This window comes from Notothenia coriiceps, unplaced genomic scaffold (assembly GCF_000735185.1).
Source record: "Notothenia coriiceps isolate Sejong01 unplaced genomic scaffold, NC01 NC01_scaffold00036549, whole genome shotgun sequence".
Taxonomy (NCBI): domain Eukaryota; kingdom Metazoa; phylum Chordata; class Actinopteri; order Perciformes; family Nototheniidae; genus Notothenia; species Notothenia coriiceps.
In genome coordinates, this window is record NW_011369250.1 from 207199 (window position 1) to 226152 (window position 18954).

The window sequence follows — 18954 nt, forward strand, 5'->3', positions numbered from 1 at the left end:
GTTTAATTACTGCAGTTTTCAGGGCCTGTGGAAATACACCTGATTGAAGAGAGTTGTTTACTATGTGCAGAGCCGGCCCGACCCATTAAGCGACATAAGCGGCCGCTTAGGGCCCCACAGCCACTAAGGGCCCCCTAGCAAAAAAAAATAAAAAATCTCAGTACACCGTCGCCGTGTGTTTAATTAATTGTGTTAATATGCCTGGATTGCTTACTCTCAAAGTCATGTATTATATGATTGAGTCAATCATATAATACATTAATCGTGCTTTACCTGAACCTCATCATGACACGAGAGGACGGCAGGATTGTAATTTCCCGTGTTCAGTGAATGCAACAGAGGCAAGACACCAGACCAACCAGAGAGTTGAATGGAAATAAACATCTGTCTTATTGGCTGACAGGTACCTATCCTGTGAGCTGTGAAAATGTTTAAAATAAACTGTCAGTCGGACTCAGAGTTTTTGAAGATGGACATAAGAACATTTTTTCTTTAAAAATATGACAATTCTCAAGTGGTGGCTCACACAACAACCCCAGAGCCACCACTTGAGCCAGGTAAACAAGGTACTGTATGTAAATGTCAGTAAACTTCCAAGTTATGCGAACATTTAAGCAAAGCATAAATTACAGCTACGTTGACGTTACTTTAAATCGCGGGGGTAAGCTAAACCGTTAGCAAGTAGCTATAGGTAGCCAGATATATTAAATAAACACTTTGTCATATAATCTAAATGTTATGTTTTTTAGCATTACCTGGTGATTTCAAAGAAAGCTCTCTGGNCACAAAAATACTCTTAACTCGCTGAAATCTTGACTGATTTACAAACGGTTTGGTTTATTATAAACATTATTAGCATGGCTATGATACAGGATGCTTGGACATGTTGAAATTGCAGCTTTTCTTTGTGCATGTGCCGTGGTTGTATTTATTAGCTGGCTAATAACAAGAGGCTGTGAGTGAGAGTATTACAAAGTTGACCCAGTAACTTTACACCAGTGGGAGAGGCAGAACTGCTCTTTCTTTTCAACATAACTTAAATTACACATGATTTCTTCCAAGTGGTTTGGCTTGTTAAAAACATCTTGCATTATGATACAGGAATTTGCTGGCTTTGTGTTTACCGAAATGGTGGCATAGTTGCCACTGCTTTACATGTCAACAGCATCTTTGAACGTATTTGCAGCAGTAAATGTGGCTGTTTGGCCACTGACGTTGCCTTAACAACACCTGAATTTAAATATGCAACCTCTTTTTGTGACAGATTTTTGCAAGAAATTATAATTCTTCTGAATGATATTCCTATTGGCAGCTAGTTTCTATGTGAACATTATGAGATGGACAGCCAGAGAGAATAAATGAAAAACAGTTATGAAATACTATATGACAAAACAAGAATACAGTTTAAAGTGGACCTATCATGCTATATTTGAATAATATAGTGTAGGACTAGGCTTGGGAGGTATCATTTTTTTCATACCGTCACACCTTGCTGACATCATACTGTGGTATACGGTATATGACGGTATGACTTGGGTCGACTTGAGTGAGGTGGCGTTCGAACGGCGGCAAATAGATGTTTCGAACGGTATATTATATGTTCGGTGTAAAATGCAGCCCGAGCCGGTAGACGCTCGCAAAGTGCCGCGACGTGCGCGCAAGTGCAAAACAAGGGCTGCATACATGACACATTGTGCAAATGGCACATTTCGAGATCGGATACAGGACGCGTTTGTAGATGTCCGACGTTGTTCCATTGTGAGCTAAGTTAACAATATATCTCCTTCATAAAGATTTTCGGGAGTAAATACTTGACTTATTGAATAAAGGTTGGCTATATTCACTACTAGTTCAGCAATATTACTCCATGCACATGTTACGCTGTCCTCCTTTCAACCAACACGGCGCCGCGCGCGCGAGAGAATGTTAACACCATGCATGGACATACTATGCCAAACTCAGTTAGCGATTAGCAACTTTTACTTCGCTCTCCCGAAAATCTTTTTACGCGCTCTCTCGCTAACTTAGCTCACAGGAAACAACGTCGACATCTACAACGCGTCCGTATCCGATCCTCGAAATGTGCCATTCTGCACAATGTCATGTAAGCGCCCTTGTTTTGCCCTGCGCGCACTGTCGCCGGCACTCTTGCGCGCGTCTACCGGCTCGGGCCTGCATTTTACACCGAACATATACTATACCGTCGACCAACATCTATTTGCCGCCNNNNCCGGGGGGGGGTGGTGGAGGGGGGCAGAGAAAGACAGAAAGACAGAGTGACTGAGTGAGTGAGAGAGAAAGAGGGGAAGGAGGGAGGGAGGGAAGGAGAGGAAGCCGGAGATAGAAGAAAAAGCACAGCAAAATGAAAGGCTGACAAAATGAAAGAAAAAGAGACAAATGACAAGGAGAAAGAGAAGGTAGTAATTGCAAGAGTCTGTACTTTCACATTTAAAGTTGCATCTGAGAGACACCTAAGGACAAACAATTAGATCAGCGGCAGAAGACATGCGGCAGAAATAAGAAACACAACTCTTATCTCTTTTTGAAAAGATGTTCCCACTGCAGCACCACTTATATGAATGTGAAAAGTAATCTCACTTCCCGTCACACTCGCAACCAGACAAATGTGTGTAAATACCTAACTAACTAAACTGCCAACAAGTAGCCACCAACCCCTCCAGACCCTCAGCAGCAACACATCTTTAGGTTACAAACTCACCACATTGTTCCTGGAGTGATGTTTGAGGTGTTTCAGGGATCTCATCCTTCAGGAGAAATGAGTGGAGTAAAAAAATCCTCCTCCTATTTATATCTGTGAGAGAGTGGGGCGGTCCCACGGCTCATCCTCCTCCTACTGTTGCTGTTATCAGAACTGACTATGCCTGCCCCCNNAGGAGGAGGAGGGAGGGAGGGAGGGAGAGCAAAGGGAATGAAGAGAGGAAAGGAGATAGAGAGACGGAGAGAGTGAGGAAAGGGAAAAACAGCAAGGGGAGACATTAACTATTGAACTTCCAGATTTCTTTCAGCCTGTGTTGAGGAACAGTGCGGCAGAGTACCTGCGGGCTAAGTACAGGTTGTGTGCTTAAGTACTGAAGATGATCCTGATCATTAGACAGGTATTCTTTTGTACCACAGCCCACCTTACTATTTTAACTAGTAAACATGTGAGGGGAGAAATACAAAAAGAAAGTGTGGTTGAGAAACGATTGTATAGGTGCAGGCAAGCGTGACAAACACTGTGGACACATGCCAACTGTGACTGTAAGGCTGAGGACTGTGCATAAACATTTCCTACTAAATAACAGGAAAGGGCAAACCTTGAAAACCTTGATCAATCATCAGCGGCTGGGAGTGCTGCGAGAATGAGAAAGATAGAGAGAAAGGGGAGCGGAGAGGGGGGAGGAGGGAGAGATAGGGAATGAGAGTGAGCGTGAGGGAGGGGAGGCAGAGAGAAAAGAGAAAGATTGAGTGAGGGTGTGAGTGAGGGGGAGAGATAGCAGGAAGTCGAGGGAGAGAATGGGAGAGAAAATAGAAGGAGAGCAAGGGAAGAAACAAAGAGATAAGAGGCTGAAAGACAAAGAAACCACATGGAAGAAACAACAAGGGACACGTACATAAAACAACACAGAACTAGCCTATGGGGGAAATGAAGAAGACACAGACAACAAAAGTTTGGGGAAGAAATACACTGGCTCCTTTCCAGGCCTGAATCTTCATAACAGCAAAAACCTGCTCGCTTGTCCATTTACTTTGGGTACATTTGCATGTGTGTGTGTGTGTGTGTGGGGGTGGGGGGGGGGCACGGAAAACTAATAGCGGGAAAGGCTACGCTGGATAATGAGCGTTAAATGTCACCTCTTAGGTTATACAGGTTCCTAAGAGCATAGAGAAAGAGACAGAGTAAAAGGGAAGTAAACCATTGCCCTGCTCTCGAGAGTATAACCCTCAACTGGGATTTCAAATGAGTGTTTGTTCGCGGTTGCATGTGCGCATTCGTCTGATGTCTGAGATCAGGGACAAGCGCACACACCACTGACACCAACAGGCTTTCAGTCCCCCCAGCCCTGAAACAACACACTACTGACACCCGTGTCCGTACGACTTACTGTATTTCTACCACCCCGACCACTTTTTAAACCCCGGCCTTGTTCTGTGTGTTGTTTATCTATAGGAGGACAACCATGCAGTGTCACATCCTCTCTGTGATACAGGTCAAAGTTATAACTTCTTTTTTTTCAGAAAGAGGAAGAGAGCAAGACAGAGAGCGAGGGAGAGAAAAAGAAAGAGGGGGGACATATTTAGCTTACAGCTGTCTGTTTTACCCCTGAGAGAAGCTCAATGAATCAAAAAACTGCAGGGCTGATGACAACTCCCTTTTTTCTTGATTTTTTTAGGTTAAAACAAAGGTGACAACACACTTTTAGAAAGGCAAAATGACAATAATCTGGGTACATTTAGTTGTATATCCTCTGCAAGTTGCTCTATATCCACACACCCTCACATTGTCAGTGCTGTTTCTTCATCCAGCCCAGTGACAGCCTGCATACAGCCCGAGTTCAACCTGACTGTGTGTGAGCCGCTGTGCTAGGCGATGGCTATAATTCAACATCCTTTCACTGTCAGGCAAACTGGGAGCTTTGTAGGTGTGTGTGTGTATAGGGTTGTTATAGCTACAGCGTTCAGGTGAGGGTTTTTTTTCCTGATCAGAAACGGAGAAAATGAAAGAGAAGAATCGGTTTGCTCTGCGTTTTGAACTTAGAGTTATTGCACTGATGTTTTAGACGGCCATGCCTCTCAGACCCGTGTCTAAGGCAGCAAACCCACACACCTTCTGTTATTTCCAGATCCGGATCCGCCTCACCTCTGCACGGCATGCTGATATAATAGTAAGTCTCAAGCATGATTAGCTGCTGTAATTAAGCTTTCAAAAAACAAAACAACAGCAGGCTTTTTGACAGTACACACTCACACTGCTTACATTTAAGAAATGCAGATGGAAAATAACACAACTGTATAAAAGCAGCCACACCCAAGTCGCCCGCCTCCAGCTTCTTCCATTAAGGTCAGTGAGAACAGACTGGACACACAGACAGGAGAACACAAAGTAAAAAACACAACGACAAAGCTTCAGTCTTTATCAGCATTGCCTCAGTCACTGCTGAAGGAGAGCAACTTTAGATGTGAGGCATATATGATTAGACAAGGTAGACTATAGGTGAATCACATGCAACTTCAAGCAAATAAACAAACATTAATCTGCAGCATATTCTGCATTTGTTTTTGATATTAATGCATTCCACGTTGGCTTTGCATGTTTGTTTTTCCTCCCTGTATATTTAATCAAATCAAGTCTTAAATTCACTCAACAAATCACACTAACAAAAGCCTCAAGACAGGATGCAGAGATGGCCAAAGCAAAAAAAAACCTAAATAAAAGATTACTCCCCTCCCCATTTTGTAGTGGGGGTACTAAATGGAAAGACAGAATATTAGCAATGAAATAGCTCTGCTTGGAGACAACATTGGAGAAAGGAGTGTGGGGAGAGCTTGAAAAAAAAGAAGACTGAATATAAAGGAGAAAAGACAGAGTTGAGGGAGGAGAGGAGAAGAGCATTCAGCAAGGAGGATATAAAAGGAACAGAGAGGGGGGCGAGGGAGTGAGACAGAGAGCTATGGAAGGAAAAAGAGAAAGAGAGAGAGCATAAGAGAGCGAGAAAAAGAGGGGGGCATGGGAGAGCAAGAGAGAGAGGAGGAGAGAGAGATCAAGAGAAAGAGGGAGGGGGAGCGAGTGAAAGAAACAGAGACAGAGGACGAAAGAGAAAGACAGAGAGGAGAGAAAAACAGAGAGGGGGAAGGGAGAAAGAGGAATAGCCACAAGAGACTCAAAAACCACAGAATAAAAAGCCTCTGTCTGTAACTCTATATAGATATACAAATATGAATACTAATATATGGGCGCATTGCATTTATTCAACGGGAAAAGGGATAGTCAACAGTGCAGAATTCAACATGCACCTCAAGTTCATTCAATAAGTCAGCAAACACAGTGTAGGACCACGGAGAAGTCATATCTTCTTATCAGGAATGCAGTTTTTCATTGCAGTAAGGTGGGAGAGGAATTTTACCAAGGCACTTTATCCTATTTTAGTCGCTCTGAAGTCTCTTCCTGCTCTGTGATTCATGGAAAAGTATGCTTATAAAAATGTACATCCTCAGCATGCATATTTCCAATGTGTAGGTGCCGGGGTATGTGTGCAACAGACAGATGTAAATATACAAAAAACATGCAATGTGGATGCAAGTGTCCTCCATAGTGAAATGGCCCCAGATTTACTCAAGGTGAGGCCCACAATGAACCTCCGAAGCCTATTAACACTAGAGGTCTCCGGAGTGCCTTATGTGCTGCTTAGAGGCGACCACATTCAACCTGGGCCACAACACACAGCCACTGTCCCTCTATGGCCGTCACTCCTTTGTATTATTCCACCACCTCCCGGTAACACATTTCAGTCGGAATTACTTTTCTTTCGTCCAAGTTTCATTCTTTTAAATCAAACCCTTTGTCTATCTCTTCTTTTGTACCTTCCTCCTGTTTCCATGGTTACCTCTCTCTCTGCTCTGTACACTATCTATCTCTTCCTCCGTTTCCCTCTCTGTCTCTCTCACTCTGTTCTTATCTTTCTCATTTTGCTTTCATCTCTGCCTCCCTTCCTCCTGCTTTATCCCACACCCTCCTCACTCCGGCTTTTATCTCTCTTCACTTTCATCTGTCTTTCACCTTTCTCTCCCCTTCAAGCCTGCCATTCCATCATGCTGGTTTTGGTTCTTACTTATAGAGAGAAAGTTTTATCGGTTTCCCTGTCAACTCTGCATTTTTAATCATTTCCAATTTATCCAACCCACTTTCAATGCCATTGACTCATGCATTAAATTGTCTTGGGCAGAGTGTGTGAGTGTGTGTGTGAGACTGAAAGGTGCAGGAGGCTGTAGTCTTCTTACTATCATAAAGGAAGAGGAATGATTTCTGTCATGATATGTGGAGATTAACTGGCTGCCGTGCTTCTGTTTTTCAGCAGTGCAGTAATGGATTTTTTTCCCCCCACATATATTTGTTGTTGCTATTTCCAAATCAACACATATACAGACTGGCGCTTATGATTTTTTGATTTAATGGTGGACAACACTGAGCTTATCTGAGTGGACTCCCACTGAGAGCGAAGCCGTTGAGGAGGCAGTGCTCCTCGACACGGGGCTGCCTCCTGTAAGGTAGCCTGCATGTCATTTCTCCGCAGTGATGAAGATGTTCCTGTGAAACACAAATGCCTCCCTCCATGCACCTCAGTTGGGAGATAATCGTATTCACACACAGCTGTGGTTGGTTTAACGCACCTCCACATCATGTGTCACCATGTGATACTGCACACAGTACCAACACCGCTCAACCACAAACAGAGGCTGGGACGCAGAGGCTCTTCCCAGCATGCCCCATTGATATTTAAGAGGACAATCATCACTATAGAACATGTGTGTGTGTGTGTCTGTTGGCCTAACACCAATTCACTGTAGGGTTGTCATCCATGGCGTTATACATAAGAGGGGGAGTGTGTCTTCAAGTCACTGACAAACTCATTCCAAGAGACACTGCATGTGGTGTGGGAGGAAGTTTTGTTCTGCAGCTTTGACTGAAACTAACCTCCCTCCCCTCGCCTTCCCTTTCCCCTTCCCCTTAAAGTACCACAACTATTCAGAAAAGAGAATAAAGAAAACCTGAATAGAGGAAGAGAAAAAAAATGGGGTCCCTAGGCGAGAAAGAAAAGAAAAACAATGAAAGAAAACAGAATGAAAAGCAGGCAAAGAAAAAAGGAAGGAGAGAAAGAAGGACAGCGAGAGGGAGGAGAGACAGGAAAAGATACAGAGCAAAAGGAGCATAAAGCAGGGAGAGAAAAGCATAGCAAAAAAAAAACAGAGAAAAAAACACTGAAAGCTCTGAAAGACAGGAACATTTCAGTGGAAATAAATTCTAAGAAGGAAATGAGGGAAGCAGTATACTGCAAAGGAAAAGGTTTATGTGGAAATGAAAAATCACTAATTACAGAAGAGATTTTGCAAATACTAAAGACTGAATCAGACTAGCTGAATATCTTGTTTTTTTACAAAGAGCAGATAAACCATATATACACATGCTTTAAACATTAGAAACTGTTCGTTTCAAACAGAGAACCAAACAGATTTGACCTTTTCAATTGACTAATTTGACCTCCCTGTGTTTTGCTTCACATTATTCATCAGTGTATCTGCCAGAACTCTGTTGATATCATCATCATTATTATTGAAGAAAGGAGGGCTTACACTATAGGATGTCTGGCACTGTGTATTTTGCAGAAATAAAAGGAAATAAATAATGTTTAAACGTGTACTTACTGCATTCGAAAGATTAACCTACAGTACTTAAAACAGTAAACCGTCATTTACTGAACACAATCGTACACAAAATCCTCATTTTCATAATGTCTGCATCTGTTTCGTTTGGACCCAATTGTGTAGTTTATCTTGCCGAAGCATATGTTAAACATCATATTATATAGATTACACTTGTGTTTGCTTGGATATGTGTAAATGTGATAGTAGTAGGCAATCAGTCCTTTTACAACTTTCAAAATATATGAAATCCACAATTGGTTAGAGTCCATTTCAAGATTTAAATAACATAATATATTTAAAATGTGTTTATTTGCTTTGTAGCTGAGAGTTAGATGGCAACATTTATATTATTATTCTATACATGAAATATAAAGCTATACAGCCAACAGCAACTATAAGCAAGTGATGGCATACGGAGGTTTTTAATACAATTTAATCATTTTTTAGCACATGTTATTATTGCACTTGAAAAACTCAATTTCCAGTCAACGATTCCTATCCAAAACACAATTACGCCTCTTAAGAAGGATATTTGGTATTTATCCATTGAGTTCAATTAAACAGCTACAGCAGATTGGGCATCACTTTAAATGTAGCTGCTGCAAGGACATTTGGTACAGCATTATCTCCGTTTCCTTGGGGATGGTCCGGTATATCTAAAGGAGATAAGAAAGAAAACATTGAAGCACCTTTCCTTAGCATTCACAGAATTTGAACAGCTCTTATCATGGCTGCCACGGGTCTATTCTCTTAGTCCTTCCTAAGTAAAAAATACCTTTTGACCACAGCCTAGGTGATTTTTCTGTTTCAATTCTTTGTGCTAAGCAAAGCAGCTGCTGACAGTAGCTTTAGTGTGTAGACATACAAGAGTCTTTCATTGATCTCTCTGCAAAAAAACAAAACTGTTTGAATATCAATCTATTTATTCCATCAAAACTTAAATTCCTTTTTTATCACATATATATATTTTTCCCATGAAATATAATTATTACAATTTTAATTTCAAAAATATTCCAGATGTATTCTGTACATTTGAAGGTTACACCAACAAACATTTTTAACCTTTATCTATTTCTGGGCTGGAACAAAAGGGTGATTTTTCCTTTATTCTCTCACAACAATTAGAATGGGCAATTTATAAAACAGAAAACGCATAAAACGGAATTGAAAAGATTTGACTTACAATAAGCTTTTGGGGAATTGTACAAATAATTTCCCTAATTGACAATACTACAGTGAGTACAGCCCCTCCATCTGATGGATTTAGTAACGGCGCTTAGTTCTCAGTTAGCGTGGCCAGGAGGAGGTTAATTCTGTCCACTGGCACCAGTGATGTCATGATCAAGGATCTGATACTAGCTATCAGCAATACGATCTGTAATTGAAAACACTGACCTTCCAGCTCTACTCTAGCAAAGATGCATGTGACAAACAATAATAATTGTGTTGGCCAATATGAGAGATCGGGTAATGAGTGGCTTCAGCTATGTGCACTTTCTGCATTCAAATCAGATTTTTTTGTCCAACATAAGGCCTTGATTACTTTAATTCATATTTGTATGGCATCTCAGAATAAATATGAGATTCATGCATTCCTTAACTTAATTAATGAAACTCATGAACAAACAAAAAAGAATATCAAAAGTAACAGATGATATTACTGTAATACATCAGGCTAGTCTGTCTATAAATAATAGATTAATAGTAAAGTGAGGATCAGGAATGTATTTAAGGTAAAGATTAGGCTGCTTTGTTTGCTTTTTAAATGAGTTCTGGAAGTCAAATCCAGATTTATTTTCAGACATTAACGTTCATTTTTATCCACTTTGAAGAAAATATGACATCATCCAAAAAGGGATGAGGAGCTACAAAGGACGCCATATTGGACTCAGTGATTGGCATGCTCTTTGAAATATGTTGAGGTATATGCTTGTTTTTTAAACCAAATAAATATTAATTTCACGAAGGTTAACCTGACCCAACTGAGTTTACATGTATTTGATCAAATATGGACTTGTGCAATAATAATATCAAGTAACAAGAGTGGTAGGGTGTGTGTTAGCCTCCAATAATTGTGAATATATTTGTAAAATACAAACAATTGATATTTTTTTGTTTTGTTTTTGTTTATTTGGATCTTTTCTGATTTGTTTGTACCCTAATGTAAGTGTGGTTAAGGCATTAGTAGAAGCATGTATGCTGTTTCATTGCTGCCTCCTAAAAGCTCATTGTTTCCTTACTAGTGTTAGCTAGCTGCTCTTTTTTCAAATCCAGATTCTGTTACCTTTGTGACACAAATCAGAACACACAAAGAAACCAGATTAATGGATAAACATGTCAAGATTAATTTGAGAGATTGACAAGTAAACTCTGTTAATTGACCTTAAATCAAATAACCTAGTTTTCAGATTGTTTCATCTTGGTTGCAATAGACAGTGCATACCACATACTTTTTATTTAAAGGAACAAAAGGCGCACGGAAATGTACAGAATGTTTGTTTACATTGTAAAGGGTCTTTCACTGCCTGGTTTGTTGTCTGATGTTGGTTATCATACACCCACCGTGGCCTCACCTTAATCTTCATTGGTGTACATCATCTTTTACCAGACTAAAACTCCTTTCCCATTTCCACAAATGACTGCACTAGAAGGGAATACAATAAAAGGTCTGCTGTATTGAATTGCAATTATTTTGTACTAGTGCATTTAACTGGTTCTTAGAGTTTAACTATCACTTTGCAGAATAACATATAAAAATCCTCTCTAACATCTATAGCAGTGGTTGATAATGAGAGTAAAAGGGCCAATCCTACCTTTATATTATCACATAAATTGCTGAAACTTATGTAACTGCTAACACTAGATCAATTTTAATTATTGGATTTTGATGCCATTTTTGCAAGTTGAAGCTTTAGCATTTTGCAGTTAGTGCAACTGGATAGCCAACACACATTCATGACTTTACAAAAATTCAGGGAACTTGAACAGCAATTGGCCCATTTGTCTGTTTGATTCCAAAAGGAGTATATCAATACACTAGTAACACCAGAATGGATAATTAATCTCACCAACATCTGTATTAAAAAGACATTCAGCCAGTGGAGTTGGTGGCCAGTAAGTTATACATTTTTTATCCTATTATTCACATTGAAAACTGTAACATGCCTCTAAATGATTGCAGCTAAAATTAAAACAAAACAAAACAAAACAAAACAGCATAGTCCAATCCTATATTTATTTGTAATCAGACAGTGACCTTCATCGAGACCAGTTGGCTTAACAGCCAGAAGCAAAGTTACCATGAGGATTCATCTGGGTCTGAAAGGATTTGACATTATCTTGGGCAATAGTTAGCAGAAGGTCAAGTTTACCTCCAGATCTTATTGTGACATCATCCACTATTAATTCATACAAAGCAGGTATGCATTCTGAATTATACTATTAATATAATAGACATTAATGTTGAGCTTATTCTCACTTTTATTTTTCATAGCAGGATCAAGTTCACTTAATAGATTAGTGACTATACTAACTCTAAGATTATTCAGTATGCTGATGGATTTTGTTGTCAAACTAGGTCTAAGTTGGAAGTGTTTATACCTTTTCCAATGTACCACATAGGAAGTTGAGGCAAAAATTATATTTTCTATTATGAACTCCAGATAATGTCCCGAGAATCAGGTCTGGACATTATCCGGAGTTTCTTTTCAACAAAAGTAGCACACAACAAGAGATTGTCCGTGTCAGATGCCATCTTATTAGTGGAAATATTCCATTTGGTTTAGGCAGTGGCGCCTAGGTAGCTTGCAGGAGACATGGCATATTGTGGTTTACCCCGACGTCACCTGCATTTCCCCGAAGATTAAGGCAGAAGAAGATAAAGACAGAAATAGTCACCGTGTTTTGAATTGGGTTGATATAAATAAGGGGTTCACACTTTCAGAAGTCCCTTCCTTAAGGCGTTTTTGGTGTTGTTATCAATTGTTCCCACACAAATGGGAGAGGACTAATTGTGTGAAGAATTAAAAAGGATACTTTCAGTATTTAAACCATGCCTACTTTTTCACCCGTGTACACCTGCCAGATGCTCTATAAAGTAGGGGCCAACAGTGGATTAACAGTACTGAAAGCCTAATTGTTGTAAGCTACAAAAACCCTGCAACGCCCTTATTCCCAATGTTTGGAAGGTGCTCAATTACTCAATTCAAATTGCCGATTGGATATCGCAATTGATGCTCAGATAGGTAAGGCTGGAGCCATGAGGTGCTCCTTCTCCAAATTCATAGGAAAGAAAAACATAGATGGACCACTTTGCCTAAGCATCCAATAATAAAAAAAGACAGCTCCCACACCCATATCCGGAATATCACATATGACCACAAACTGGCCAGCTGGACCAAAGTGGATCAGGACAGGGGCTGAGATAAAATGCTCCTTGTGGTCTTGGATGCCTGGTTGGTCATTGGTGGCCACTAAAAAACCAAGAGACAATTGTGTTGGGGGGTCCGGCCCATTGGGAACTCTCACGGAGACCACATGGCAGCAGTATAGGCTCCCGATGAGTCGTGGATGCGCCCATGAGAATGTTAATGGTCTGTGTGGCTAGAGATTTGAAAACACTTTTTTTTAGTTCCATATACTGAGGAGGAACCCCAGAGAGGGGAACTCAGAAATAGTCTTGGAAACAGGAAGCAGAAAGGAGGAACATGAGGGTGTTGTTTTTCTGCAACCAGACCAAACTGACATGTGATTTCAACATACATGTAATATCTAGAGGGGGTAACCTGATATAGCTGACCAAGGATATGAAGTCTTGCAGGTCCTGTTCGGGCGCTTGACTGCAGGCCAGGCTCAAATGCAAGCTATTCGAATCTTTCATCAGCAACAAAATCAGTGAAGACTGAAACTGAGTGAGAGACTGGTCAAACTGGCCCTTTTACCCGACAAAATGCCCTGTATGCCACAATACCAAGTCTTTAGTTCAGACTAACTACATAGGCTATGCTGTGTCTGTGTAGTTCTCACAACTGTGCAGGATACTGTCCCTATGATGGGTTGATGAGGATTTAAGACGTACTCCCTCTTATGCTCCCTCGGGTGGTTAGCAGGCAAGATGCTTTGATTACTGCTCATACTTGGCTGAAACCCAGGCTCTTCAGTTTAGCGAGAAGATGAAGTACCGTATGCTACTTGAGACTTCTCTGAAGCGAAAGAATAAAGTTAAAGTTCAAAAATCAGCAAGCACTTTTGAAAGATTGGATAGTATGTGGGGGCCCCTGTGGCCTAAGGGTTAAAAGAATACTGCACCAATTTGGTAATACACTTCAATAACATTTTCAGACTCACAATTTACAATAAAATCCACATACTTCGCAATGCGAAAACATTACGATTTTACGTAATACACAAATAATATGTTAGTAGAATTTCAAACTTGGACTTTTTCTACTTTTTCAAAACACACTCCACATTATCTACAATGCAACTTAACTGCCAGCATTACGATCAGAGAATTGGATGTTCAATGCTCGTAGTGGCTAATTTAGCCTTGAGCCATATAGCCTAAAGCAAAGAAGAGCAGGCAACAGACGTACGGTAACCGCAATTCTTTCTAACTCATCTATGTTTCCGGACCAAACATTCATTAGTTTGCTTGCAGCTTCATCTGGAGCCACAAAAAGCTTTAGCCAACTTTTTATGTCACAAATGCAATGCACCCTAAGAAATGATAACCCTAATTTCTTGCATAAAATTGGTGGAGTTCACCTTTAGGGCACAACTATGAACAGCAACATTCCCATTTAATACCCAGCTGGGGAGTTTTTTAACATGTTATTGCGCCCGTGGACCAACAGAACAGTTTAGGGAACCAACACAGGGGGTCAATAATACCCACCAACAGGAAAAAGGAGAACCAAAGAGCACGAAAGGAGAAAATAGAAATTAAAGCGACAATGTGAATGAGTTTAGTATGCAAAAACCAGAATTATTAAATTGTATTGGAACAGTCTTGTGCAGTAAGAATATCCTGTACACTTTTTCCATGACAGAACTGACTGGATGATTGGATAGTGCAAATAAATGCTCTGCCTGGTTAGCAACAAAAATAAATTCCACTTGAGCTCACGTATTTCCAGCCAGCTAAATTGTGAAGATGTTTTGATGTTTTGATGTTTGATGTCTTAAAATGTTTAAATTTTTTTCATTTTAAGTATACATTGACCTTTATTTGTCAAGCCCTTACAGTCTTCTCCAATACAGTATACTTAAATGCTTGAACTATGCATGAGCCACAGGTTGACGCATGATTCATCATATTTCTATGACATATTGGTTTTGACTCTACACAACAACACTGTGGCATAGCCATTAAATAATTATCATGTCAATCAAAAAATACCAACAGTATTTCGGGAACTGCATGGCTTTCCATGATGTGAGCCAGATAAAGAAAAACTTCAAATATTATCATTACATTTTCATTAGCTAATTGGATTCTTTAAATGCAGTTAAAGGATTGATTTGTTAATATTACTGTGTTCTTACTTTGAACAAAGGAAAGCAACATGAGTGCATGAGATAAAGCAATGATGATCAGCACTCAACAGGTAATACACGCATTAACTGGCATGGCACTTAACAATAGTGTTTAAGCAAGCCCTGTTCAGGTGCAGTAAAGATTGTTTTCTTTGTCATGAAGCCTAATGAATGAAACTGAATCACCAGCGCCACCTTCTCTTTGATTTACTTTTCAAAGGTCATTAAGCGCTGTCCGTGCATAATCTGTTTCGGATGCCCTCCAGAGCTTCTCCGCTTAGCCAATGCATCCTCAGAGAGGTGCTAGTCCCTTAGGAGTCACACAAAGAAAGAAAAAGAGAAAAACTTTTCCACTTTTGGTTGAACATGACAGGGCTGCCAACTCTCACCCACTGAGTGTGAGATACACCAAACGGCTTAGATCCCCCACTCATGCTCTTTGCCTTTTGTACATGCAGAGAATCACAAAATATAGGGGACTGCAGTATTTTATTTGAAAATGATATATAACGATGTTCCAAATTAAAATGCATACCCTAGTATTGTACCAAGTCCCAAGCATTTATCCTCTTATATATATATACATATTTAAAATAATTGTTTAGTCATTTTTGCTACATTTTCTTTTTTTAATATACGTGATGTTTTTTTAACCCACTCACATTATTTGATATTTCATTCGGGATTCAATATAGAGAAATAATGTTTATTATTTTGCTAAGAGATTTTTGGGAATTTGTAAGCCAATGAAATAAGACTGAAACACAAGCCTCTTCAAAGGAAGGTGCAGTGTGCATTATTCCTGTTTCCAGGAGGGTCATGTGCATTTTTAGCCATTTTCTTAGTGGGTGTAGTCATTCTCTATGAAGTAATGATGAAGGGGGGTTTGGAGATTAGTTCTTTGAAGAACTGGAAACATGCTTCCCCCTCAAGATAAAACACACAGGCTCCAAAATGATTATTTGTAACATGGGTCTGCTGCTATGTTAGATCTGAAAGAGATGTTAAGAGCTTGAACATACCTTATAGTAAGCTATTTATGATTTTACAGAGATAAAGATGCCTATTCTGTACACCTTGGATCATATACATCTTACATTCTGTAGACCTTCAATGTTTCGTAGCTTGTTTGGATTCAACGCACCGCTCTTGTCATTCTGATTTTTTGAATGAGTAATTCCACCATCCCTGCTGTTATTCTCAGGCTTTGTATTAAAGGAGCCCGAATTCGAGAATAAAAAATAAAGCAATAATTAATAAAAGGTATATGCAAATGTTCTTATGTTTTCAGCTTTGAGCATGAAGCCACTATAAGTGCCATTTTACCCTGACAAAAATGTATATATCCATATAAAAAGATAATGACAGTCGACAAATATTTTGAAGGACATGCAGAATCCAAACCAATTCCATAATTTGCCAGTGGTATATTTACATAGCACCTAAAATACCCATCTTTACTTAATTTGTAGGACAAGTTAAATTATTTTCAGCAGGGCCAGGAAAAAAATGATTAAAATAAACTGAGGCCTATCTTTGTCTGTGATGACAGTAGTGAAGGCAGCACACACTGGCCTGAACTCAGTTTTGAGTCACTGTACTGGGGCCTGATGTGATCATGCGTTTTCAAACATATTTCAGTAGATGGCACTGGTGCACTGTTTTAAAAACGGCACTCGGCAGACAAGGGGATGCACACCTTAATGGTCAGCATGCAACATAACACAATTAATAACTACTCCCCTTGATCCCAGGATTAGATGGAGATTAAGCGTGGTAAGAGCAAAGAATGTATTCTAGATGCCCTCTAATATCGAGTATTTTTCCAGCCAGTGGGACAGAAAATTCTACGAGGATCCTGAAAATGTTGCAGATGCTCAATGTTAACTCTGAACTGTTGTTAACGTAAACAACAGAGAAGCAAAACGTAAAATATAACGCTAATGCAGGTAGTAGGCTTTAACTGTGCTAAAAGCATTTTTTATTAATATTTTCCCGTTTTATAACTTAGCTAACTCTTAACTCATGTAGGCCTGCTGTTGTATTGTTAATGTTACCTTTATCTACTCTCTATGTAAAACATTTAGTTGATTTTACATTAAAACTTAAAATTCATCCGTAGGCCTATTTCCCCAGTGAATCCATATCAGATGTAATTTATTAGCCATTCACTGAACTAACTTGCTAGCACACTACCTAGATATGAGCCATAATAGGCCTAATGTGAGAACACGAGTAAATGTTTCACTTAAGTTAAACCATTTCAACCCGAGGATGTGTTTTCACCTCAATTCCTGACTGGCGTGCCTTCCCACTGCGTTCAACATTTGTTCTTTGTGTTGTGTTCAAAAGCTGTTACCGTCCATGGTGTCCGTAGGTCAATTTTGACTCATGATTTATTTCAGTTCAAAACACACAAAGAAAATGACTATCATCCAATATTGGATGTTCAGTTACATCATAACTAACTTATTATGCATTCATAACCGATCCTGTTGTAATTTAAAGTCTAAAGTCAAAGATGAATCTTGATTGGGCCAAATTTGACCCAGAGTCACCCAAAACAATTCTGCTGAATTATACACTTTTTTTTTAGAGACCTTGCTTCAGACTTGGCTAAAATGGTCAAAATCTGTTTTGTAGTGTTTATATAGCTGTTATGGGGGATATCATGAAGCCTTGTTCCGATACAAAAAAACTAGAGCGTAGTTATTATATAATTTGAATTTGAAACGGGTCACGGGAGACCCGAACACAACACGTTAATGTAGTCTTGCCACATGACGTGTGCTTTACACGTAGTGAAACGAGCATGGTTACTTAAAAGGATTTCCAACAATAAACAAAGCTAAAGCTGCCTTGTTTCCAAAAATAAGAATGTAAGCACAATTTATAATGAAATATAAACACAGAAAAGACGAAATTCCCACATTTAGGAAGCTGGTACATGCAAATGGTTGACGTTTTGCTTTAATTAATTTCCTGATGAATATCTTTTGATTAATTGAATACTGTACCTTCAACTGTGCTGTTAGGATTGCCTGCAGTCAACTTTCTATGTGTGTGTGTGTGGTGGGAAGTAAGACAGGCGGGTCAGCCACTTACCCCCCCTCAATTTTATCTTAATAGGCTAATTAAGTGAGAGTAAGTGGAGCAGTCAGTTGGTCTTATTGTTACAAACTAATACATTGAATCTGGTATGTAATTAGCTTCATAGACCTTTGAAATTACACAACATTTGAGAATGTGTATAATGAGTGACATCGATATTTATTGATTTAATCTTTTGATTATTCTTTAAAATAGGTGATTAACCATTTAATTTTTGTAATGAGAAATGTAAGAGCCCACAGCTATGTCGTTGGTGTGTTTTATTTGACCAATGGTCTAAAGCAGGGGTCTCCAACCTTTCTTCATCTGAGAGCTACTTTGAAAAAATGAAAGTGGCCAAGAGCTACTTGCATCACATCGCTTACATTTATTCACATAGCACTCATCAGTTGAATTAAGTTACTTTTGTAAACGTAAGAAATTGCAATACAAGGGTCCAAGAAAACGACAATTTCTCACTTATTATTATGGCCCACATAGTAAGTACATCACTGAGAATTCACATAAATGTCCTTAATCACCACCTTACAAGCATCTTATGGCACATGTGTAAAATAAGTGCATTCACTCTTTTTCACAGTTAGTGAGATGAATGGCACGGCATGGAGTCCACCAGAGATTTATGCTGGAGTGTACCCACTTAGGTTCACTCTAATAGAGTCATTTAAATGTTCATCAGTCAGTCTTGTTCTGTATTTAGATTTCATGACATTCATGTTAGAAAAAGCTGCTTCACAAAGGTAGAGCCAAATAAAGCAGACATTTTCAGTGCTGCTTGGTGATGCTCTTATAGTTTTCTGGGTCTACAAGGCTCCAGAAATATTGTGAGTTTTGCCGAGACTTAAACTGAACATGATTTTGGAGATGTATAACCTCAATCTCCAT

At 39.4% G+C, this 18954-nt stretch overlaps 1 protein-coding gene across 1 annotated transcript in view; it reads right to left on the bottom strand.

Annotated features, from left to right (window-relative positions):
* Window positions 1–2759, bottom strand: part of znf710a (zinc finger protein 710a) — a 9128-nt gene extending 6369 nt beyond the window's left edge. Inside the window, exon 1 of the mRNA XM_010792747.1 lies at window positions 2720–2759. The gene's annotated coding sequence lies outside the window, so the exon portion shown is untranslated. The remainder of the gene's footprint in view (window positions 1–2719) is intronic.
* Window positions 2760–18954: the final 16195 nt, after the last annotated feature.